Source organism: Sus scrofa, chromosome 3, assembly GCF_054392235.1.
Source record: "Sus scrofa isolate SSC_HxYL_T2T_F1_AM1 chromosome 3, Sscrofa_HxYL_maternal_Yorkshire_Landrace_v2.0, whole genome shotgun sequence".
NCBI lineage: Eukaryota > Metazoa > Chordata > Mammalia > Artiodactyla > Suidae > Sus > Sus scrofa.
Genome location: NC_139385.1, coordinates 94,931,141 through 94,956,983, shown reverse-complemented (window position 1 = coordinate 94,956,983; position 25,843 = coordinate 94,931,141). Strand labels below are relative to the sequence as shown.

Sequence of the window (25,843 nt, the reverse complement as noted above, 5' to 3'; positions counted from 1 at the left end):
TTAAGTATAAAATACATACTTGGTTTTAAAGACTTAGTGCAAAAATAAATGTAAAATAGTGCATTAACAATTTTGCATTGATTCTAAGTTGAAACTGTTATATTTTGGATATATTAAAAGATTAAAATTTATTTGCCTTTAAAATTTTGGTTTTTTAAAATTTTTTATTATAGTTGATTTAATGTTCTGTCAATTTCTGCTAAACAGCAAATAAAATTATTTTTTTTAATGTGGTTACTAGAAAGCTTAGAATTACATATGTGTTCACATTCATGGCCCACATTATGTTTTGATGGGCAGCACTGTTTTAAATAAAGCAAATTAGGCATAGAGATGTGAAGGGACTTGTCCAGGATAGCTCAGCTTTCATCGGCAGAACACAGATGTGATTCCAGACTGCCTGGCTTACAGCGATTTCTCTCTCAACATGCAACCTTCTTTGGCTAAGAATTTTTTTAGACTGTAGAATTTGGTCCCTGATGGTGTCTGGGTCCCTGAAAACAGGTTTCTTTGAAAAACACTGCAGTACCTCCTCTGTGACTGGCTGTGCTTCCCCCCACCCTTTTATTTTCTTTTTTCTTTTTCTTTTTTTCTTTTTCTTTTCTTTTTTTTTTTTTTTTTTTTTTTTTTGGTTATTGCACTGCCTGGGAGACAGCGACGGCTGCTGTTATCCATTTCTTGCGTCGGTTACAGAAATTGGTATTGTATCTAAAACAATTGCTGTTATTAACAGGTTAAGCTGCTGGGATGTTAAAATAAAGGCTGCCCAGCTTTAGTGCATTTTGTTGTAATCATCTCCCAGATGCCTTGTCGGAAATCAATTCAAGTTCAAAACTGGCTGGAATTGGGAGGTCAAGGCTTTGGCAGACTAAATATTTTATCTTCTGCTCATGTCTGGAGCTTTTAAAGACGTGGACTTGGGGCTCTTTTCTCATACCCCATCTGGACAAAGATGATTGGCTTTGCCATTTTGCCCAGGTTAGGACAAGGTTAAAATCAATTATAATCAATTATTAAGAGTCTTCCGTGGCCACATTGCTTAAAAGGGGATTTTAAAAGTTTCTCAGCTCTGAAACATGCATATCTTAGTTGCTGCTGGAGATGTTGTTATTCTAGAATGTCAAATGTAGATGTTATCGGCGTCAGGAGTAAATACGCAGAATTTCTACTTCCTATTTCCTTGATACCTATGTTTCAGGACAATGAGAAAAACCTAAAAAGGCTGAGATAATCATCACTTCTGTACCAGGTTGAAAAATCTTTTTACCTTCTTGTATGTGTTAGACAACTGGAGCTATTTATAATTTGGTCACATTGTCAAATTATTTCCTAGGAATTTATAGAGAGGCTTTCTGCAACTCTTATGTGATCGTTTGCGGTGTAAATGCACAGGTAAATGTTCAATCTAAGGCAGATTGAAAGAATCATAGATTTCTAATTCCACAGTAATTGTGAGACAAGCTAGATCCAGCACTATATTTATGATAAGGAAACTGGGGTGCAGAGAATTTAAATAATGTACCCAATTCTTATAGCTATCCAAGGGGAGAATTGTGCCTTCGAGTTTCTAAATGCACGTTGGTCCCTAAACATCCAAATGAATCTTTTCCTTTTGCACAGTATTTTCATATACTAAAATTTTTCTTTGCAGTGATTTGAGAAAAAAAAAAAAACCTATTCATACAAAATGAATATCATTCTGAACCTTGGACCAAGACATGAACTCAATAAACAGAATATAATTTTAAAGTGTTCTCAAAAGGTCACTTAGCTTTATCCTTCATCTCATTTTCCATGAATGGAAATCCCTTGTATTTTCAGATTTCTTCCAGAGCCAGTAGCTGAAGGTTCAAAATGCTGCCAGAAAAATATTCTATTTTATTCAGAGTTTATTTAAAAGAATAACTCTAGAAAACATACCAGAAGTTCTCTAAAGACACATCCAATACTAAGTTAGTCTAGGATGCTGAGTTAGTCTAGGATGAGCTCATTATTAGTGAACACTACCACATATCTTCATAGCAAGCTCCTTATCCTTGTAATATACTTTATTTTTAAAGTATAGTTGACTTACAGTGTTTCTTCAATTTCTGTTATATAGCAAAGTGACCCAGTCATACACAGTTACCTGTGCTGTACAGTAGGACTTCATTGCCCATCCATTCCAAGTGTAACAGTTTATATTCACCAACCCCAAACTCTCCGTCCATCCCACTCCTTTCCCCTCCCCCTGGCAACCACAAGTCTACTCTCCATGGCCTTGATCTGTCTGTTTTATAGATGGGATCATTTTTGCTGTATTTTGTATTCCACATAAAGTGATATCATATGGTATTTGTCTTTCTCTTTCTGACTTACTTCACTTAGTATGATAATCTCTAGTTGCATCCATATTACTGCAAATGGCATTATTGTGTCCTTTTTATGGCTGAATAGTATTCCATTGTATATATGTACCACCTCTTCTTAATCCATTCATCCACTGATGGACATTTAGGTTGTTTCCATGTCTTGGCTATTGTGCATAGTGCTGCAATGAACATAGGGGTGCATGTATCATTTTGAATGAATATTTGAATATTTTGTCTGGATATATGCCTAGGATTGGGATTGATGGATCATATGGTAGTTCTATATTTAGTTTTCTGAGGTACCTCCATACTGTTTTCCATAGTGGTTGTACCAATTTACATTCCTACCAACAGTGTAGGAGGGTTCCCTTTTCTCCACACCCTCTCCAGCATTTGTTGTAAAATACTTTTTAAAAAGAAGGAAAACCTTGATATTCCTAATTTGAGAAAAGGAAACCCATGACATTTGGGGGCATACCTTTATATTTTAATATTTGTTCATCTTCCATTAGCAAAATGATGACCCCGTAGGTGTATACTTACTGTTGGTAGTAGGATCAGGGTATGATATATGTAAAGTTTTTACAAAATTAAAATTATAGGGCTGTAGGCATAATAATTGTGTAGAAATCAATGAAACAGAATGTGGTATTGGATAAGATTACAGCTTGGGCCTTAGATAGACCTGCCTTTGTTTCTCGTCCCACTACTACTAGCTCTTTGGCTATAGACATGCTACTTACCTCCTTTAACTTCAGATTTTTCAAGTGGAAAATGGGGGTTCTAATTTCACCCACCTCAGGGAGTGAGTCTGTAAAGCATGTATCATGAAGCTTGGTGTAAAGCAATCTCTCCATAAATCTGAACTAGAATAATGATAACAAATAATAATTATTATCATTCATAATGGTAGCAGCAATCGCAGCAGAGTAATACTATACAGATTCTCTATTTCCAACACTGTGTGATTTTCTTTTGGACCTATGTGTACCCATATGGGATAGAATTGTGTCAATGTCTATTCGGATCCAAAGTTCTGGATGAATATTTCACCTTGGTTAATTTCACAGCAACATAATTCAAAGGGCTGAACCCTTCAAACCTTTCTCAGTGTTGAAAGACTGCATTGCTCATTTGGATCATTGGTTACTTCTAAGAACAGTTGATTCACTGCATATGCAGGGACAACCTGATTCTTATATTTCAAGAGCTAATTACTTGGTGGGATTTTTTATTTTTTTTTTTCTGTGTTCAATTTAAGTTTGTAGTACATTGCACTAGAACAAGCTTTCAAAACCTTTGAAACCCAGCAGCCAACATAAAGCCGTGGTTACAGGGTGTATAAGTTAGACAAGAAAGTGTTCCCACTTATTGGCTGTGTCTTAGGCGAGTAATTTCATCTACCTGAACCTCTTGTTTCTTATATGTAAAATGCAGAGGATCATACTTTCTGTTAATCATTTTGTTTTGAAATTAATATAATATACATAAAAATACTCTTTAGCACAATGCTTGACGTGCTAAAGTGATTCTTATGTGGAAACAGCTATTTTACTTTATATATTCATACAGCTCATAAATTATGGTATTTATTTCAGGGCTGTGTGTAAACATTTAAATTATATCCATTCGTGATGTCAGTTGCCAAGCATTGAATGGTTGATAATTGATCTACACTAGACATAGTGCTAGACCTGGAGTGGGGATGGGGGAATAGTGAACAAGAAAGCCTTAAAGCATGAATGGTGGACTGTATGAAGAACAATCTATAAAAATATCAAACCCCTATGTTGTGCACCTGAAACTAATGTAATACAGTAACTCAACTCTATCTCAATGGAAAAAGAAAAAAAAAAGGGAATCAATGGTGAGCATGGGGATGATGAGAGAACAAGTAAACAAGAGGTTTCAGTAAATTACATTATAGTTTCACTACCAACCAGTGGCTTTGCTTTGTAGTTGTGCAGGCCTTTGCCCCATGTTTACACAGCTTCTCCATCCAAACACCTTAAGCACTTAAAATTGGCTCAGGAACCTAGTGCGTAACTTCCCAGCTGAGAAGAGAACCTGAAAGTGTACTCTGCCTGTGAGAGCATTGACGTAGCAACAGAGAAAGAAGCTCGAGAAAACTCTCCATTTCCAAAGGTGCCCTGTGATGTCCTGTCCTTTATTTTCTCTGGCCGGGATATAGTGTCTGCTTAATTACCTTTGCATCCAATAAGATGAACTTTGAGCATTTGCAGCATGCTGGTCATCTGTTGCCAGTTACAAACTACCGATCATCAGCAAGACTTGCCTTTCTCTGCATTCAGCACCAGCTTTCCCTCATTCCGTTTGGATTTACTGGCTTAGTACCAGGCGTGGAAGCAGAGGGAGGATTGATGGAGAATGAATAACTCTGTTGAGTTTTCTTGGAGTAGAAAGTGTTTTGAAGGAATGAGTACTCCAGAAGACCCCTATTTCCTTTACCTTTGCTAAAGGAACACCCTGCCCTGTCTTTTAAATGATTCATGTGGTACGCACCACATCCAAAGAGTAAATGCAAAGATGAAAGCTTCTATTTATTCTGTACAGTGAAAATAGAAATCTGGAAATAGCATCTGCTTCCCATTTAAATGTATTTTTTCCTAATTACTTAGATGTATAGAGGCATCAAGCCAGGTTTCAATCAACAACAAAAGTCTTAGGCCATCTAAACAAAACCTCACTCTCGGAGCCACTGGTCATAACACTTAAAATGATTTCAAGACCTCAATCTGGTCTTAGCAATATTATTATTATTTTTAAATCAAGTCTGGAGGTATGGAGAAATATTGGAAGGACTTTTAATAACTAAAAACACCATGTAATTTAACCTGATTTCCAAGTCACCTTACCTTTTGAAGAATAAGCATTAGAATTGTAACTTCTGTCTCTTATTTTTAATGGGGAAAAAATAAAGATCTTTTGGAGTCTGTGTGGATGATATGATTACATGGGTTAGTTATTAGAAGTACAGGCAAGAATGCAGTGCCTCAGATATGAACAGATATAATTATGACTCCCTCAACTCCATGACTCACAAATGGAAGAGTTTACAGTAAAAACACTTTGGATTCTCGGATGCTCTGTAGCTATTCACGTTATACACAGGTGAATAGATCCATCATAACTTAGGAGAAAATGGAATTAGACATTTTGAGAAAAAAGGCCTTAGAACCAGTAAGTTCCCTCAACAGTGCATGTGGATGTGGGAACCCAGCCAGTGTGGTCTATCTGTAGCTGCTGGACCCATTCCCACTGCATAGATGATCCTACAGCCAAAATGAAGATAGAAGCGGAAGGCAGAATGAAGAAAGAGAGGGCTGGCCCTGAATGCTTTAGAAGCGCTGTTTGCAAGGCAATGTTAGAAAACGAAGCTCTCCCTAATTCTGTTAACCCTTTCTTTCCATGAAGACAAGGTTTCTAGGGGCTCCTCTGCACAGCTCTGACCCAGACTGACTTTTAAGAGGAGTTAAGGCGTTCCCATCGTGGCGCAGTGGTTAACGAATCCGACTAGGAACCATGAGGTTGCGGGTTCGATCCCTGCCCTTGCTCGCCGGGTTAACGATCCGGCGTTGCCGTGAGCTGTGGTGTAGGTCGCAGACTCGGATCCCGCGTTGCTGTGGCTCTGGCCTAGGCCGGTGGCTACAGCTCCAATTCGACCCCTAGCCTGGGAATCTCCATATGCCGTGGGAACGGTCCAAGAAATGGCAAAAAGACAAAAAAAAAAAAAAAAAAAAAAAGAGGAGTTAATTACCTGTCTCCTAGTTACTCTGGAAGCCATGGGTAGTGAGTCAAATCCATTTCACCTGCCTTCACTAATCAAGGTCATTTTAAGACCGGCATGTCCTCCAAGCAGCACATATCCTAAACAGTGAGATGTTTGTCCAAGTTGGTTTCTAGGAACTTGGAGTCAGCACTGTCTGTTTTGAGTTGTGCTGGTTAAGACTGGTTAGGATCACCAAGCCTCCAGCAGAGCATATGTAGGTGTCTGCTTGGTGACCTTTCAAAAATGCCAGCCTCGGATTGTGCCCAGAACCTCGAATTTTGAACGTGCAGAGGCCTGTAGCACAGAATGAGGATTATGGCTTCTTTTCCCAAATCACCTTTCCCCACACTCCCCATATCTCACACCACCCTGCCACTTTATCCCATAAATATCCTGAGTCCCTTGCTTTAGGGAGTCTGAGACTTGTTCTCCTGTCTCCTTGCCTTTTGCTGCCTTGCAAATAAACCCTCTTTGCTGCAAACCTCAGCATCTCCGCATTTTGGCTGCTGTGTGTTCATTGGGCCTAAGGAACCTGGTTCAGTAACACTCCCAAACCAGCTTCCAGCTGAGCGGGACTGGCTGGAGGCTGAAAAGACATTGATTTTGAGGAAATTGTATTTTCTATTGCTTTTCAGATAATTTTCAGTATGTTCTATGGATGTAAATTGAAAACATTTTCAAAAAAACTTCTGTCCCTCGCTTGCCCACCATACCTATTTCAGTCTCGTTTTACTCGCTGTCCAATCTACTGCACTGATGACCCCCTCTGATATATGATAATTGAATTTAGGGCAAGACTTTGCATTTTTCTATCTTTTATGATTTATAACCTGCCTAATTTCAAAAAGGATTTGAGGAGGCAAGAGTAAATGGCACTGGGAGTTACACTGATATTTTTACTTTGCATTTGGCCCATATTCTTTTAGACTGCATACATTTCCATAACTCTGAGCAAGGATCATATTTGAATGACCTTTTGTCCAGGGCAGAATTCACAGAATTGCAGGAGGTGGAAAATGAATTCCTTAGTATTTACAAAATCACCAGAAGCACATCTTAATGAATTAAATTTTCTGCCCAGTCTTGGTAATGGTTATACTAATTATATTGTTTTGTACTTAAAAATATGTTTCCTGTTCTGGGGAGGAGAGAAGGAAGGAACTGAGAAAATTCAAAGTACCTTTTGGATTGCTGTGTGATTTTGGGCAAATCCCTGACCACTCTGAGCTCTAAATGATACATCTGTTAAATGGGGGTAATAAACCAACAGCATTATTATTATAGAGTCATTGTGAAGATCAAATGAGATAGTGTACATGCAAGAACTTAGTAAACAATAAGTCACTATGTATTATGCAGTCAGTGTATGTGGGTGCTTTATTTATTTCAGTCTTGGCTTCATATGGTGAAAGAGACCAGGCCCTAGCTCTCAGGGATGCTCTGTGAAAAGTGCCTCATTGTGTTTGGGCTTTATTTATTGAATGCATTTGAATGAGCGATCATTCTAAGAGCAGAGAGTCATTCAATTTGATTTCACAATGGGGTGACGGGTGAGGCTAGAAACTATGTTCTGAAATGCATTATCCAGAACACGGGAAACAAAACCACTTTTTAAAAGTGACTCATCTTTAATATCTCATAGCACTTTTGAAATACTTCATTCATTCATTTTTATAGCAAACTCTTAATTGAGAATGTCATAAAGCGCTTTGCAAAGAGAGGCAATCACGACCTGGGAAATTAAGTGGAGTAATTTACAAATAGGCTTTCGTCTGGCTGGAGATTTTAGCTGGTACACAATTTGCCTTTAGGTTATATTTGCAACACATACTCCCTTTGCCTACCCCATCAGCAGTATGGGTTTGGGGTGCCCAATGTATTTTGAAGATGAAAAATGGTTTACCATGCATTGCTTTCTTCTGGTCCACATTACAAAGTCTTTCTGACTCTTTTATTCTTAAAGACAAACACTAATCACTTTCACCATTCTTTCAGACCCTTTGTCATCTGTCTACTGATTGTCCAACTCTTTCTCCATGATATGCAAATGTGTGGTGAATGAATGAATTTTGGGCCTATGTCCAGCCTTTCTCCATGAAACCACCCTTGACCCAAGTGCAGAATGACCTCCTGCTTCTCTTGATTTCTTACAACGTATATTCTCCATAACTTAGCACTTCAGAAAACATATTATTTTCCCCTTGCTTTTAAAACATCTTCTTTCCCCCACCCCCTTACCCCAACTATACTACCAGTTATGTAAAGAGTGCAGACTTCTAGGTCAGATGGACTTGGATGAAACCCCTAGTTCTGCTGTTTTCTGGTTGTGGCATCAGGGGCACTTGGGGATGATAATAATAATCCCTCCACAGGGTTGTTGAAAGAGAGAAAGAGACAGCTTATATGAGGCATAAAGCACATAATATGAGCTTGTCAATAAATTATTGTTCGAATATTAATTGATTCTTCTTGTGCCAAAGCTTTCTTTTTGAGGAGAAGAGGAAGAGAAATAACTCTTTTTTTCTTTCTTTTTAGAACCAAGGAGGCATTTCCTGGGCTTTCCTCTCCTGAGGACCCTTAAACTATTGAAGATCCTGTAAACTTTCATTTAATTTCCATCTTGCAATTTAGTTGAATGCTCTTTTCTTTCAGATCATTTCTCTTAACAAACATTAATTGAACTCCTATTATGTGCCAGTTATTGTGCTTAAGAAAATCTCTAGTAAATGCATAATGCCTATCTGCAGATTTGTGAATTCCTTTTTTACACCATGGATTTATACAGTACTCCTCCCATCCTCATATTCATATGCTGCCTTAAAATTCAAGCTTCGGCCGAGAGAAAAAGCATCTATGGAGAGAACCAAATGAATTATAGTTTTCTGGGTCACTTTAAACAAACTGAACACCTAGGATACTGTTCATGAAAGGTACAAGCCATATCCACATTTCATCCTCTGGTTATTCTGCTTATTTTAGTACACAGTCACTCTGCCTTACTTTACATCATTTGAACCCCGTATAGGTATGGATCTACCATTTTAAATGATCTTCCAGTTTTCTGCACTTTATTTTTCCACTTACTAGCCAATTGGTCACAAAACAATTGATTTGAAAGCAGTATTTAGTGAGCCTAACAGTAGTAACAATTCACTGCCCTATCTTTTTAAAGGATAGAGTATTCATTACAGTTTTCTAACTCTGATAAAGCAGCTTATTTAGATATAAGGAAAAAAAAAAAAAAAAGACACAGGAGTTTCCATTGTGGTTCAGTGGTAATGAATCCGACTAGTATCCATGAGGATGTGGGTTCAATCCCTGGCCCTACTGTGTTAAGGATCTGGCATTGCTGTGAGCTGCGGTGTAGGTCACAGACATAGCTCAGATCCTGCGTTGCCATGGCTGTGGCCTAGGCCATCAGCTGCAGCTCTGATTTAACCCTGGGCCTAGGAACTTCCACATGCCACAGGTCCCCTGACCCCCAGAAAAAAAGACACAAATATTGCATGGTTGATACCAAAGGCTCATTCCCCCTTGTGTAACACATTACCAGCAGATAATTATTGAACTTGGTAATTTCAAAGAACCCATTCCTCAAATTGGGCTCTGTGGGCCCGCAGTGTCTGCATAATGTGGAAGCTCGTGAAGGATGCAAGATTCATGCCCACTCCTGACCCACTGAATTAGGATCTGTATTTTGAACAGAACCCTCAGGTGATTTGTAGGCCCCTTAAAGTTTTTGAACTCTAATTCACCTTTTTAAGAGATGAGAAAGTTCAAACTCCAATTTAGTGCAGAGCTAAGACTCGAATCTCAGCCCCCAATTTCAAGTTCAAGTCTCTCTTCTGTAATCAGGGCTGTGTCAGTAGCTTCCCTAACTTATAAGGTGGAAGTTAAGTTGCTGTTGTCTAAGTTATCCACTCTAGGTCTGGCCCTGACCTGCCCTACATTAGTGGTTGATGTAGGGAGTCTAGAAAGGTAGACTTCAAGATTAGGGAATGACTTTCTCTTTCACCCCATTTCTCTTGGGTGGGAAGCCATCCGACTTTTCATCCTGTTTGCATAAAGCCTCCTAAATAAGAATGAAGCCTTAACAAGACAAGAAACCCCCCCCCTTTCTTTTGTCATTAACATTTGTCAGCATCTCTGATAGGAATTTTGCCATCTGAGATTCTTTTCCCAACTCACAGCTCACGATTATGTAGTACATCTCCACTCATACAAGGAGGATCGGAAAGGCTGAGCCAAACCCTTTTAACAAAACAGTCCCCCAAAGGGCTATAATATTGCTCGGTGGTAATATCATCCCTATGCATTTTATCTTGCACATGAAATCTGGGCTAATTATCATTTTCACATACAGTACATTTTAGACCATTGTGTTTTTGTGTCCCTGCCTAGTTCATTAAGCAGGGTTTTACAGCTCCTCCAGTAACAGGATTGCTATTGACACTTTCATTAGACTCATAATTCAAATGCTTGTCTGCCTTCCAAATGGAAGCCTCTCAGTCCAGAACCACAATCTGGCCACCAACCGTATGTTGGCTTTTAGAACTGTCATAAACTCATCATCACATTGAAGTTCTTGAAGGGTCAAAATCTGCTTTCTCGGTGAAATGTCTCCATCCAACAAACAGTCAACGTGTTCTCCAAGAAGAGTCAGCCAAGCTTCTCTGTTGCTTTCTGAAAACTCCTCCAGACAATTCACAGAATTGTGTGACTATAGCACAAATAACCATTGTCTGTTTTTAAATATCAATTTCCTGTTTCATTCATTCATTCATTCTATTTCACCATCTAAGACCAATATGCCTAATATGATGGCAGATGCTACAATGATTTAAAGATCCATAACATGGTCTCTGCCTTAGAGTATCTTATAACCTAAAAGATATGTATATAAATCATTATACAATTAAGTGGAATGTGAAAATTTTCACCACTAGATTGCCAGAAGTTGGAATGGCTAAAACTGTAGATAGCTATGCTAACTAATGGCTATTATAAACACCGTTTTCTCACCAATGGTTCAAATGGAAATAGCCTCAACCAGCCTAAGTAAAACTGCATATATTTATGGAATATATCACAGAATATAACTTAGGAACAGATGAAGTGAGAGTCCCCAGAATTGATTACAATGGAATGTAGATAGAAGATGAGGCTGGGCAAAAGACAGCCATTGCACTAGTAATCATGAAAAGTAGTCTTTGCATTTTTAGTAGGGTTTTGTTTTTCTCTGACAATATTCAAGAAAATATTTAATAATTTAATTTCCAATAAGGCTTTTTGGGAATGCCCACTATACAAAAAAAAGTTTGGCTTTTAGTTTTTGAAGAAGTGACTGTCTTGGACCTTTATGAAGAAGTGGGAAATCTTAGCAGACCTATGTGGCTTCAGTGTGCAATTGAGGTTTTCAATTGCTTCTAGCTCTTTTATTGAACATCCAATTGTAGACCATATATTTCAATGTATGGTTACTTGTGTTTGATTGAAAAGGCTGCAAACTGATTACCAGGCTTTTGCTTTCTGGTCAATCAAATAATAGGAAAAAAAAATTATTTGGGGTCTTTAAGAAGAAAAGAAAGAGGGGAAGAAATAGAGAAGACAAAACTATAGAATGTACCATTTCTTTAAGTCCTTGTTTACTTAGTCTTACTGAGCACACACATTAGATTATGCACCTTGTTTGATTTCTTCCAACCAAGCCCACAGCTGGATTCCTGAAACATTAAGCTCCTCTGGTGGAAGGGACTCAGACGATGAAGCAGAAGAAGGGTGCGAAGGTGGGCTCTATTGGTAATTGGGGTAACAGTAACGTGGCTTCATTTTGCAGTAATACTGCTGTGGTGTTGGAAAATGACTTCGGTATTTTTTCCAGTGTATTTCATTCTGTTGTATGTTTCTTTGTAAACATGCCCAATCGCATGATGGAGGTCAACAACAACGAAGGGTTTAGAAATCGTTGCTTGGAAATCACACTCACTTAAATACCTGAATCTGTCCATCAGCCATGCCATAGCTTATTCCAAGTCTGTGCAGAGGAGTGATTTGCAATCTCCTTGCTTTTCATTTCAAGTAGCATCACTCACTATAAGCCAGATATTCAGGCCTCTTCAGAAGCCTCCAGGGTGAAGGACAAGAAGAAGCTTATCGACTCTTTCACAACTGTGGCTGGCTACATTGACTGCATCAAAGTTGTTACATCTTCCTCCGATATTTTATTTTAAAATCACACCTTCTTTTCATGGGACAAATAATACGCATTTTCCCATATAATTTTACAATCCCAATGGCTCTTTTGTGGTTCTATACATTTAATTGATCACTGTCCAGGTTGAAAGCTGGGCCAGAGGGTAGGTTGGAGGAGAGGACATAATGTTGATTTTTTGCAGGGACTTCCCCTTTGAATTATCTTTTCTCATCTTCTATAAGCTCACATTGTATAATTAAATTGTGGTTTTTTTTGTTTTTTGTTTTTTTTTTTTTTTTCTTTTTCACTCCCAGGGACTTACTAATTTGGGCTTCTTCCAGAGCTGAAAACTGATTACAAATATGAAACAGATTTTACTACTGGACTTGAACTCCACATAAAGAATAAAAAGATTCTCAAAATAATTGAAAAAGATCTTCACCAAAGAATAGATGCAGTGTGACTGGAAGAGTATCAAAGAGGTAAGAGCTAAATTTCTAATGAAAACACATTTGCTTTATAGTTAGGTATATAGAAAATATGCTTCTATGGCTACCAGCCATTGGTAGTGTTCTTCTTCAGTTAAGGGTCAGGGCAAGGAGGACCGTTTCTAATTAGAAAAACATTGGATGATCTAGTCTCTTTTTCCTCTGGGTCTGTCTGTCTAGCTATTAATTATAGTAATATCGCAGAATACCAGATTCTTTTTAAAGACGTTATTTTGGGGGACAGGCATGCTTAATAAAGAAAGCATCCTCCACAAAAACACTCCCAGGGACATTTGCCAATTTCTTGTGCCTCAGAAATTGTGGCGTGCCATCTTGAAAATCCATATTCAGCATGACAAAGGATCAAATCAGGGGTGAAGGGTCATAAAACTATCAATCCCTGTTTATCTTGATGTTGGGGGAAAAAGCAGGGAGGAAAGAAGGAGAGGGGGAGAGAGGGAAGGGGAAGGCAGGTAGAAAGAGGGTTGGTCTCTCTGGAATATACGAAGATCATCCGGAATAGACATCTGCATTTTAGCTTTTCCTGGTGTGAGAAAGGAAGGAAGCAATCCTGATATATGAATGAAGCGGTTTAGTCTTTTCTCTTTTCTGGCCTATCAAAGAGTTGAGTGTCTTCATCTGTTCTTTCCTGCCAGGAAACATCTATGAGTTGCCAGATTCCTTTCTTGGGCTTTTTTTGGAAACATAATCTGAAGAATGGGGCAAGGATAGACAGGAAAAAACCATGGTTACCTATTTCTCATGAGAAAGCAATAAAGGTTGGAACATAGCTGTGGAAGGCCTTCAGTTCCCTAGAGAAAAATGACGGAAGGTGTGGGGTAGTATCTGAGGTGTGAATGTGAAAGACAGTCCTCAGCAAGGAATAACACCAGGATTTAGGAGTGACTTGGGGAGGGATGATGGGGGTTGAACAGTGAGCATGCTGGCTCCCAGAGTGGGCTGTTCAAGGGGATGTTAGAAAATGAGAGAAGATAAGAGGTATTAGTAATATTTTCCATGGACTGTGTTCTTAGACTTCCATTTCTTCATTTAATGAGTAAAGGCTAGAAATCCTGATTTTAAATGAAATGCCACTTTGGATCTGAACACATGGATGCAGCCATTGATAAGATTTCACCCATAAAGCAAATATTCCGCTGGGCTCCTTGGGATTCTTTTTCAAATAAATCATGTCTTCTCAATGCCCACACCTGAATACAGCCACTGATTTTCCAGTTCTCCTTATAGGGCCTTGTTTGTAAAGAGCTGAGCAGAGAAGCAGATGTCCTGAGCTTCAAATCTGGAGAAAGCGCCAACTAGTTGCATGACCCCAAGTCATGCATCTAAAATAATTTTGTGCACTAGTTATGGACACTGGACTTTGGGATCATATAGATTTTGCACAAGTGACTTAATCTTTTTTAGGGATTACTTCTCACATCTGTATGTTGGGGCACCCAAAGAATCCCCTTCATGGGGCTTTTTAATGAGATAATGTATGTGATGTTTCACAGTGATGAGTTCAATAAGCATTAGCCACTTTTGTTATGGTTGCTGTTATTATTTCTGGTGGGGATGATGTTATTAATCCCAGGCCCTCTGTTTCCTTATCTTTCACATAAAAAATAAAATTTTCTCTATGAATCCTTCCAGTTCTAAAAGTAATTTAGATAATTATTAAATTATCTAATTATTAAAAATAATTCATGAGTTTAGGAACACCAACCACACGAAAAAAGCAGTGGTTAGCGAGACAATTTCTTTTTGCCCTAAATCTCTTAGAAATATTTGGATTCTTTTAAAATACTGCTCCCTGGATTTCCCTTGTGGCACAGCGGGTTAAGAATCTGGCATTGTCATTGAAGTGGCTTGAGTCGATGCTGTGGCATGTGTTGGATCCCTGGTCCGGGGACTTTGACGTGCCACAGGCAAGGCCAAAAAAAATAATAACAATGATAATTATAATGCTCCCTGGAAAGGGTCCAAGATTTCCTTTAACTTGTGCTAACTCCAATATCTTGCTCAGCACTGCTTGGATACTTACTAAGAAAAAAAAAAAAAAAAAAAAATGGAGTTCTTCTGTTTATGTATGTGGGCTAAAAGCTACTTGAACTATTTGAAATTTACTCTATATGTATGGAGACACTAGTTAGTAGTTCTGCTTTATCCTAAGAATACACATAACCTAAAAAGTATATTTTCCTCTCTCCTTTTTTTTTTTTTTTTTGTCTTTTTTGCCTTTTCTAGGGCCACTCCTGGGGCATGTGGAGGTTCCCAGGCTAAGGGTCTAATCAGAGCTGTAGCCACCAGCCTACGCCAGAGCCATAGCAACGCTGGATCCAAGCCTTATCTGCAACCTACACCACAGCTCATGGCAACGCCGGATCCTTAACCCACTGAGCAAGGCCAGGGATTGAACCCACAACCTCATGGTTGCTAGTCGGATTCGTTAACCACTGTGCCACGGCGGGAACTCCCTCTCTCCTTTTTTCTATCCCATCCTTCTATTCCTCCTTCTTTCAAAATATTAAAACCCCAGTTCTTCTGTGATAGGAAACAGATCATCTCTTTTAGACCTTGAAATTTTTTGTTTTTGTTTTTATTTTCTTTTTATTTGATTTGCCTGATAGTATCTTGCTCATAGAAATGTAATACTGATAGGGTTGTTGATTGGTCCTAGAATATATCACAGTCCCTAAATACATGAAATTAGAAAAAGAAAAAAGAAATCAACATTGTACTGAAAGGAAGGTAGTTAAAATTCAGAAAGAGAGATTCTTTAATTAACTTAATAAAATTACTAATGGAAGCATTTTAACTGCTAAATTTAATTTACTTGTCAAGATATCAGGCTACAAAGAGGAGGGAAGAGTAGGAACTCTGCTTTCCATTATGATGTACTCTATTATAGAATAAATTTGCTTAAAATGAAATATATCACCAAAAGCCATCAATGACATCTTAATTTGGAACAGCCAGTTGAAAAGTAATTAGACTATGAAGCAATCAGTTCTAGTAAATCAGTGTTTCCCTTTATATAAACATACTTTTTTTTCTTTTTCTTTTTTTTTTTTTTTTTTTTTTCGCTATTTATATACAGGAAAGACTTTCAGGTAGTAAGCAGGCAAAGATCTGATTCTTTCGGCTGTCGGTGTTTTTACTTTACATTACCAAGCTGTCAAAACAAAATGTTTTATGATGGGATTAAAAAATGTATAAGCATCTGATTTGATTTAGTGTTTATATTTATATGTTGAACTGAGGAGAGTTTGCTTATCACAGGGGTTTAAAAGATTTACATTTGTCTGCTTCGTACTTCCAAAATGCTTTCCAGATACACAGGCAGCCCTAACACCTTACTTCAATGAATGAGGCTAAGTCAAAAGTCAAACAAGAGCCCTGCTTCTCCCTCCAGGGTCCCTCAAATGTTATATAAATTAAGGGGGAGAATGTGAGGTGCTGATGAGACGTGGAGTAGGATGGAGGTGACAGTGGTTGAAATTATCCTTTTGTTCAGTGTTGGATAGCTTGCCATTCTAAATTTCTCAAAATGTAACTGACTTTTCTAGACGTGTGTGTGTGTCTTTATTAGTATGAAAAGCTAATTAGAGGGGTGGGTGAAACAAGGAATTTATATTTCATCTGATTTTGAAAATCCCACATGATTTAACTAAGAGTTATCCAAATTCTAAGTATCAAACTACTTTATATTAGAAAGCACTTTTGTACATGTGTCTTTTCTGATCACCTTAGTATGCCACTGAAAAAAGCATTTTCATCTTCGATTTGCAGAATGGAAATGGAGGCCCAGAGAGGTTAAGTGACTTGTGGTGATGGCAGAGGTAGTTAACGGGAGGGCTGGGGTTGGAACGAGGGCTTCTGGGCTCCCGATACTTTTTCCACAACATCTGCTTCTGATGATGGAATCCCATCTGTTATCTATGGAGGGGAAGAGGTGTGAGAAAAATAACTAGAGGAGATATCAATCACTCAGCAAAATATTTATGAAGGACTTCATTCAGATATTAGGGGAGTCACCATTGTCACCAGCCCTGAAAAATCAGAGGGGATGATGAATTATGCCAAAGAGAACATTAGCCCAGAAGACAGAGACTACCTTGCAGTGCCATGCTTGTGTTAGTGGGTGTTATTCTCCAGTGGGAGAGGATGGTGTGAGAGAGGAAAACAAAGGACAGGTTTATAGTAAGCAAAATAAGCTATACCTTGTTAGGAAGGAAGAAATGTGGGGAAGCCGCTGAAACACAGTTCTAAGATCAGCCAGCATGCAAATCACTTAACGCTATGCAAATGACCTCACCCTCATAGAGTAAATCATTTTCGTTCTCTCTACTGCCTATTTAGAAATGTGATCATTGATAACAACCCTACAAGGTACTATTTCTAGTTGAAAAACACATTGGGAAGAAATCTAATATGTATGATACAATGAGAGTAAGTATTAAGATTCATAATTGGAGGTAGGTGTGAAGTAGCCCAAGACAATATAATTAAAGTGCAAAAGCCTCTGTTACTCCATGGCAGTGAGAGAATGGCACAGAGTATGGGGGCTACTGGGCCCCTCTGCCCCCAGAATTCTAGTAAAAATACAGTCTGTCATCCCCTATGGCAGCTCAGGCTCCATGTATAACAGGACAATTGCCCTGGGAGTGGAGAAGGCAGGAACTATATAAAAATAGACAGAACGACTTAAAGTTAGCAAAGAAAAGATAAGGAGTGCAAAAGTGGGAACTGAGATATTGCTAGTGAAAGAGGTTAGATGGAGGAAGGAGCTCTTTTATAAATGTATCAAGGGGAAAAATAAAAAAGGATCCTCAAGAGAAAAAAGACCAGTGAATAAATGAGAAGAGGAGGGCGTGAAATTAATGATGGCTGAGATATTGACCTCCTGCTTTAAGTCAGTTTTTAAGAGAAAATGAAAATATAATTTGGACAGCTGGAAGGCAATAATGACTTTTAAAAATAGGTATCAACAAAGAGGATGAGGAGAAACAGAAAAAAATTAAACATTGTGGCATATACAGATAGTAAGTTTCAGATAATATGCTTCATAGGGAATTAGGTCCTTTGCCTACTAACTTGGCACAGATATGGAAGAAGAACAATGCAGATTACCAAGATGTCAGAAATCTCTCAAAACAAATGTTTTTCAATAGAATAATGATTGGGGTAGTTTGGGCAAGTAAACACAGAATGGATCTCTTAGAACTATGTAAATTTTTGACATATTTGGTTGTGCCTATGTAGCAAATGCAATTTTTAGAAAAAAATGGAGAAATTTTTTTCTCTTTTATTCCCTGAGCAAGGAAATATACCAAATAACACATATAACTAATGTGTATTGTGGATACTTTAAAAGTGCAAGAAAACTGTCATTGACTTCTGGGAGAAAATCACAAAAACGATTCAGTCTCTCAAACGTTATGTAAATATTAAACTATTGATTAAAATATGCACATAAAATTGGAAAATCCAGAGTACAATAAAAAAAAGCATATGAAAGGAAGTTTCAGATTCTAATAACATTTTCAGGTTAAATCCTCACTCAAAATCCACCTAATTAGTGGGAGATACTGAGAATAATCCTGTAGGGAAGTTTTGTTGACGTTAGGCAATGTGTTTGTGTGGGATAAAGGTACAAACGACAAGAACTGGAATTTTAAAAACAGATTTATTGGAAGTGAATTCTTAAGGAAAGATAGTGTCTTGGAATATTTGCCCCCAAACAGTTTCCTTGGCATTTCTGATGGGCAATCTTAGTTGACAGATTGTAGTTAACTGGCTTCTTAGTTTCTTTCTCAGTACTCTCTTTTTTTCCTCATATGCTGCTCTTCAATAACTAAAGGTTTCTGGGGTTTATGGTATACCACTCCACTGATGCACTGTATCCACTCTGCAGGAACCCTGCAGCATCTGCCCCCAAGCCACTTACAATCAAAAGCCAAAGTGTGCTTCATTGCCAAGTCAGCACCATAGTGAGGGAAGAATAGAGGAAGCTGACATCATATAGAAAGACATGTGGCAAAGATGAGACATGGCCTCCTACAATACATGGAATTGAAGCACATGGCATGAAATAGAGAGATAGAATTCTCCCGAGTCTGCAGCAGTTAGACCAGGGTCTAAAGACAGAGAAGTGCATTTGCACGAGGGCCCAGGAAATAAATCTTTTCTGGTGGAGCAGAATCTTAAAAGGCAGCAGGTGCACCTGCAATGTGGTAGGGCTGTTTGTGATCTGAAGACCTGGACCCAAATCACAGCTCTGACTTTTGGGAAAGTCATTTTATCTGTGTAGAGCTTATAGTCTTTGTGTGTAAAGTGAGTTCATTACTAACCTGCAAGACTGCCCTGCAAGGTGCTGTCCAGTGGTAGAGACCTGAGGTTGAAGAGGCTGTAGGATCAGCTTTCTGCTTTTCAACCAACCCTTAGTTTTGCTTTCGCTGGAGTTCTGTTCCTTAACAGTTGCTTTTGTGCCTAAGAAGCATTTGATTCCCTGGCATATTGCAATTAAACCATTTCCTTTCTAACTTATTGTTCAAAGTTCCTTGCAAGATTTTAAAGCAGTGTCAATTTTTTGTACTAATTTTCAATATTTTATAGCAATCATCCATCCCAAGTGGAGTGGGAGGGAGGTAACCTGCTTCCTAGTTGAATTGTGACTATGCTGTTAAGACAGAATTTATGCTGAGAAAAGGAGAGATTCCATTCCATATAGGGAATGATGGAGACTCTATTTCTGATGACTAGAATAGTGGCAGATTGTGAGTGGGAGGTGGGTGGACACAGCTGATTCTTTTACATAAATCAGACCCCAAATCCAACGAAGGATGTCAGCTCTCCTCACTGAAAGTGATTTGTGAACGCTACTGAAGAAGGGAGGAAGGAATGTGGGGAAGAAAAGGAAGGAAGAAAGGAAGTAAAAGAAATGAGGGAGGAAGGCAGAAAATAATAAAGAAAAACATATAAAAGCTCATATGTTTTTTTTAAGAACTCATTTTGAAGCTATGTTGTATCACTTGGGCATAAATGCCCACACAGGAAAGAGACCTTCATTTCATTCTTCTTTTTTTTTTTTTTTTTTTTTTGGCTACTCTTCTTTACATTTCTCTATTTAAAACAAGCTTACTCTTCTTTATTATAAGAATATGTGAAAGTTGTTGGCCCATTTTTTTGTTTTCATTGGGAGATTTAGTAAAATATATTATACTTAGAAATTTCTCTTTGAAGCTTTTGGTTTCTTAATTTCTGTACTCTAGCACTTATTCCCAAACTCCCAAGAAGTCAAAATACGATATTGTTTGAATGTACATTTAGACAGAACTGAAAACTGAGATGTTAATAAGTAACATATAATGGTAAAAAAAAAAAATCCTTCTCTTAGTTGGAATTAATTTTATTAAGAATAAATAGTTATTTTCTGTCTGGCTGTTATGTAGTGTTTAAAAAATTACTTTTGTATTTTCAGATAATTGAACATAACTTATGGTTCAAATGACATGAAAAATAAAATTGTGTATGATTCAGTAAACAATAATATGAGAATGCTACATATCAAAATATATGAGTCAGCCAAAGCTATACTCAGAGGTGAAGTAATAGCCTTCAATTTTTCAGTGCCTTGGGGAAGTAAAGAAAAAATGATTACAAATGACTTAGAAGTAAAACTAAACAAATATTAAATCATGAGAAAGTAAAAAAATAAAAACAATGAAAGAATCAGAAACTTAAAATACTAAAAGTGATTAATTACATCCAGGTATTAGGAAAAATTATTTTATTTCAACATGTAATAATGTAATATTACATTTATCATATAAATCATATTTATGTATTAATATTCAGTATACTTACATATATAACAAACTTTCTATTAATTTATTTCATAAATTATTTTATTGACTGGTAAAACCTTGTCAGTTGCAATAAAGGGGGAAGCCAAAAACAAAATTAGAAATGGAAGCATGAATTTTAGAATATATTTAGTGACAATAAAATCATAAAAGAAATCATAATCCAAATTTATGTTCCAATAAATTTGAAAACTGCAGAATTCCCATCATGGTTCAGGGGAAATGAATCTGACTAACATCCATGAGGATGCAGGTTAGATTCCTGGCCTTGCTCAGTGGGTTAAGGATCCAGCATTGCCATGAGCTGTGGTGTAGGTTGCAGATGAGGCTTGGATCTGGTGTTGCTGTGGCTGTGATGTAGGCCAGCAGCTACAGCTCTAATTCAACCCCTACCCTGGGGACCTCCATATAGTGAGGGTGCAGCCCTAAAAAGACAAAGAAAGAAAGAGAGAGAGAGAGAGAGAGAAAGAAAGAAAGAAAGAAAGAAAGAAAGAAAGAAAGAAAGAAAGAAAGAAAGAGAGAAAGAAAACTTCAGTGAAATGAAAGTATTTTGAAAAAATATAAATTACCAAAATTGTTTGAGAATAATTGGAAATAAATAATTAAAGCAATAGATGAAACTAAGTAACTAAATACAATTTTTAAAAGTGATTAATGTAATAAAAGTATTAGTACTAAAACAAGCCTTGAAAACTTCAAAGGCCAATTAATTAAGAATGGTTCCTAATATAGAAAAATATTAAAAACTACCTAGTTTTATATAGATGCCAGCATTGCCCTGATGCCAAGATAGAGAAAAATAGTAACATAATACAATAATAAATCTACATACAGATCTTCTCCATTTTAAAATATAAATACAAAGATAGGACATAAAATGATACAACAGTTTATAATATGAATCAGTTGCTTGGCAAGGTGGGTTGGTTCAGGATGCATTTGAGAAGGAGGTAAGGAGGACTCTGAATTTTTTATTCTTTTCTGAAGAAACTCACTCCTGGAAAAGTGTCAGACAGGTGGAATAGCTTCATCAATTCTATGTCAGAACAGAAGATGATAGAAATGATTAGATAGAATGTGTTTTCAGGGAATGATTTTATTCTGGATATATTTGCTTAGTACAAGAACTGGGGTTAAAGTCATGAAATAGTCAAGCTTAATTTTTTATTGCTTATTCTGTTTTTAAAGTTAACATTTATGTTGGGGAATGATTATAAATCAGTGTTCTGTATTACATCTCCAATATAAACAATCCATGTGCTGGGCCCTGTACATGATTTAAAAAGGTGAAATTAATTTTTCATTGTCATAATCCTCATACACAGTGGGCACCCCATTGTATACGATCTGCCCCATCCTCACTCTGTGTCATTCCAGTTTCAAAGATATCACTCCCCCTACCCAACATTCACCTCTCTCCTTACCTCTTTCCCCTGCCCCTTCTCTCTTACTCTTTGTATCTTGGGGCGAGTTTCCTAAGCAAATCCTTTGTCAAGAGAAACCTGAATGGCACCCTCTTAGAGAGGAAAAAGCTGCCTTTAAGTGCCAGTCTTAATTTATGGGTAAGAGCTGCTACTGTACCTGTGTGAGGTTCCCACGAGAGTTTCACTAAATGTGTCTCTGCCAATACCAATGACCGAAAGAGACCTTCCATTAACTTCTGAATTAGCCAAATGGGACAGAGCTTAATCTAATATGTGTTATTTCATTTTCTAGGTTACTTGTTTTAAAGGAAATAAAGTATACTCATAGGCTGTCTAAAACCGTCCTGGGAGATGTGCATGGAAGGACTCCATCTAAACAGTACTGGCTTCTCAGAAAGCTGGGTGCATGCCTGAGGGCCCAATTTAGTTTGGTGGATGCCTTTCTCACAGTAGGCAAAACAAACCCCTAACTCCAAAGAGCTTTGAGAGAAATTGCACATTAGAGAAAACGATGAGTGCTTGTGCTGAAGTTGTAAGATGCTGTGGTAAAAGGGGCTTTTTCCTCTATTGCTCTCTCCACCCATGCCTGCTTAAATTCTACTTGGAGGTGGCATTGCTCATAGTAACCATGATTTCTTCTCTTTGGTCTGGTATGACCAGTGCTGTGAGCGCTCTAGCCATCCTCAGAAGCAGATTGGAAACTGATGAGCTGGAGCTAAAGTCTTTTCAGGAGGGAGCATGGAACAGTGGAAAGAGAACCAAACTGGCTGCCTGGAGACCGAGTTTCTTTCTCAGCTGAGGCATTTAATTAGCTGGGTAATCTTGAACACACCTCCCTCTGAGCCTCAGTATCTTTATCTATCAAGTGGGGGTAATAATATTTGCTCTGCGTATTTTCCCAATGATTATGATATTAATCGAGTAAGACAATGAACAAGCAAGTAGTCACCAACTACCAAGCACTATACTGATTGAAATTGTTTGGAGGGTGATGGCACAGGGAATGATCGGACAGGTTAGTGAGATCCCGTAGGTATCTTGGCAATGTCTTCTTGACTCTCTAGGATTTTCATGAAAGCAAAAGTTGCTAAACAGAACTAGATAGAAGCAGCTCTCTCTTTTTATAGCCATCCTTCCCAACTGCCAACCCTATTCCTGGGACTTCAGAATGTGCCAAGGTTAGAAGACTGAGACATGGGGTGTGAGCCATAACTTCTAAATCAGTTCTGGAAGGATGCCAGACCATCAGTTTAGAAAAGTGATTTGAGTGTTTTCCTGAGGACAAAGAATTACTTAGAGAGGATATCTTTCAAGAACATGTTATTGAAACTTGGAAAAAGGAGTTTTAAAATGTGAGAACACTAGTATTAAAGGCACTCTAAACCAATTACAGCATATTTACTTGGATTTCAATGGGGGGTACCCTTTTCATTATTTGCAAGCCTCGAGAACATTAGAAACACTTCACTGAAGACAATATAATATCCAAATCTGAAGTAGGATGTTGTTCGTCCATTTAATCCACTTTCTTGCTTTTACCGTCTTCATGAAGGCAGAAGAGCTCTTATATGCTTGTTTTTAGCGTGCAGTGTGTCCTGAGTAGGCAGCAGACTTTTGCACAGTTGGTACCCCTTGTCCTGAAGGAGACTTCTGTTCGGAGGTGCCCAGTATTTTAAAGATCTGCTGTCCACAAGGCACTGACTCCTTGAGCTTACACAAGAGCCTTGAGGATGTTAGTGCCCTTTAGCTAGAGGATGGTCCTTAAACAAAGAGAATATCCACTTTCCCCTGGTAGCTTCGCTCTGTGGATTTGCCAAGAGTTTGGGGACCCTGTGGGGCACTGGTGCACCCCTAAATGTCTCTATATATACACTACTCACCATAAAATGAAATTCTCCTTAGTTGTTCCTACTCAAACTACAAGAAACTAGTTTTGTGTAACTTAATATAAAGTTTATGTGGACATTTCATTTGGGTGGGAGGTGGCTGGTCTTCTATAACCCTCAGGGATGTCTTCTTCAGAGTACAGCCTATCAAACAGTGGCAGAAAAGACGGAAAAACTTGTCATACTGCTTGCGTCCATGCTTTTGAACCATAAAACATGTCAGCCTGGGTCAGATGGTGCCTCTGACAGGAAGACAAAGGGATGCAGTGGAGACCACCTGCTGGCTCCTTGGTGGCATCATGTTCTGAGCACGCGAGTGCCTGCCTGGCACTGGGATGGGCACTGGGACAACATAGACCAAGTCTACTCCCTGCCCTCAGAGGGCCCCCAGAGTGACTAGGGACAGACACTTAAAGAGGCAGTTGTAATTTCTCTCACTGGTTGCGGGGGAGAGCAACTTCTGGGGGCTGAGGAAGTATAGAGAGGGTCCTTTACGAGGGAGGGAGTTCATCTCAGGAAGCTGGAAACTGGATGTATTTCAGAAGTGAAGTCAGAGTTGCCCAGAAGCTGTAGGGTAGGAAGAGGCATTCCAGATGAAAAAGCAGCTGGTGTCTGGGTGTGAGGGCAAGAACAAACTGGGAATGTCCAAGCAACCCCACTGTGGGGCCGGTGGGAACCGGGGTGGTGCCTTGAAGCCAGGGTGCAGGAGCCAGCTATAGTGCTCCATGCGTGAGGATGGTGAAAACTGCTATAATAGGATGGGATTGATGCCATCATAGAGGTGTGCAGAGTGTAAGGCTACTGTCATCAAAGCAATGGAAGTGTGTTCTAGGCACCTGTAAAGTCTCTTTACACCTCAATATCAGCAATGCCTTACTAAACATTATAAACATGGAGAAATATTAAAAATACATTTTCAACTTTCCGTTAGCCACCTCTCGGTGACTCATTTTGCAAATTTCTGCAAAAAAGTTGTTTTGTCCTTGTATTTGTTCTAAAAATACATTCATTCAGTTTCAAGGGATAGAGTGTAGTTCAAGGTATGTGGGCAGGCACCAAATAATAACATCCTGGACGTGATTAATGATTTCATATGCAACCAGTCCTTGAAAAGGTTGTGAATTTAGTCTTGTGTCCTTTTAGCCTTTGCCACTATATACTGAAGAGCCTTCACCACTATTTATTGAAGAGTGCTGCTTCTTTACCTCCTCCTCTCCCAGTCTTCCTTTTCTTCTTCCTCATCTTCTCTTCCTCCTACTTATTTGGCTTTCTCCCCAGTCCAGCTCTGAATAGCTGCTTTCCAGCTCTTGTGCCTCCTGAGCACATGAGAGGCTCTTTGCTCACCCCAGCTAAGGGGACCCCATTTGACCACCACCTTCCGAACCCTTGGCTCTCAGTGGAACATAGGCTCTGTGGAAATGTGATCTAGAATCACATCCCATCTTGCTCTGGGAACATGATACTTCTAGTCACTCCTGAGAATAGTCAGCTCCATCCCAGTTTTAGAAAATGCCCTATAATATGTGGTTCCACAGAGCAGCTCAGAGTTCCTAGTGACCTGTCCCTACCTAATGGTATTAGGTGCTTTTCTGGTTCATTCCTCTTGTGGCCTTTTTGGGTAGGCTGATCCAGAACAGCTTTTAAAGCTCCCATGTAGGAACTTACTGCTGTAAGCATATCCCAAACAGTGGGATCAAATCCCTCAGGCTAAATCAACCTCATTAGGCAAACCCAGAAGTATCAAAAGCTCTGTTTACCTATCAAAAAATAGTTTTTAGTGACATGCTTTTAAAAGGCGTGTACCTCATTTATAAAAATACTGCTTCACCTTCACTCAACTTTC

General features: G+C 38.4%; 1 long non-coding RNA gene across 25 annotated transcripts in view; it reads left to right on the top strand.

The window, feature by feature from the left end:
- Positions 1–25,843, top strand: part of LOC102159571 (uncharacterized) — a 595,399-nt gene that overhangs the window by 375,205 nt on the left and 194,351 nt on the right. For 23 of the 25 annotated variants that reach the window (XR_014839756.1, XR_014839751.1, XR_014839749.1 and 20 more), the window contains exon 4: positions 12,649–12,816. This is a non-coding gene — a long non-coding RNA (uncharacterized LOC102159571). The remainder of the gene's footprint in view (positions 1–12,648; positions 12,817–25,843) is intronic. The other 2 variants (XR_014839765.1, XR_014839769.1) reach the window with 1 other exon arrangement.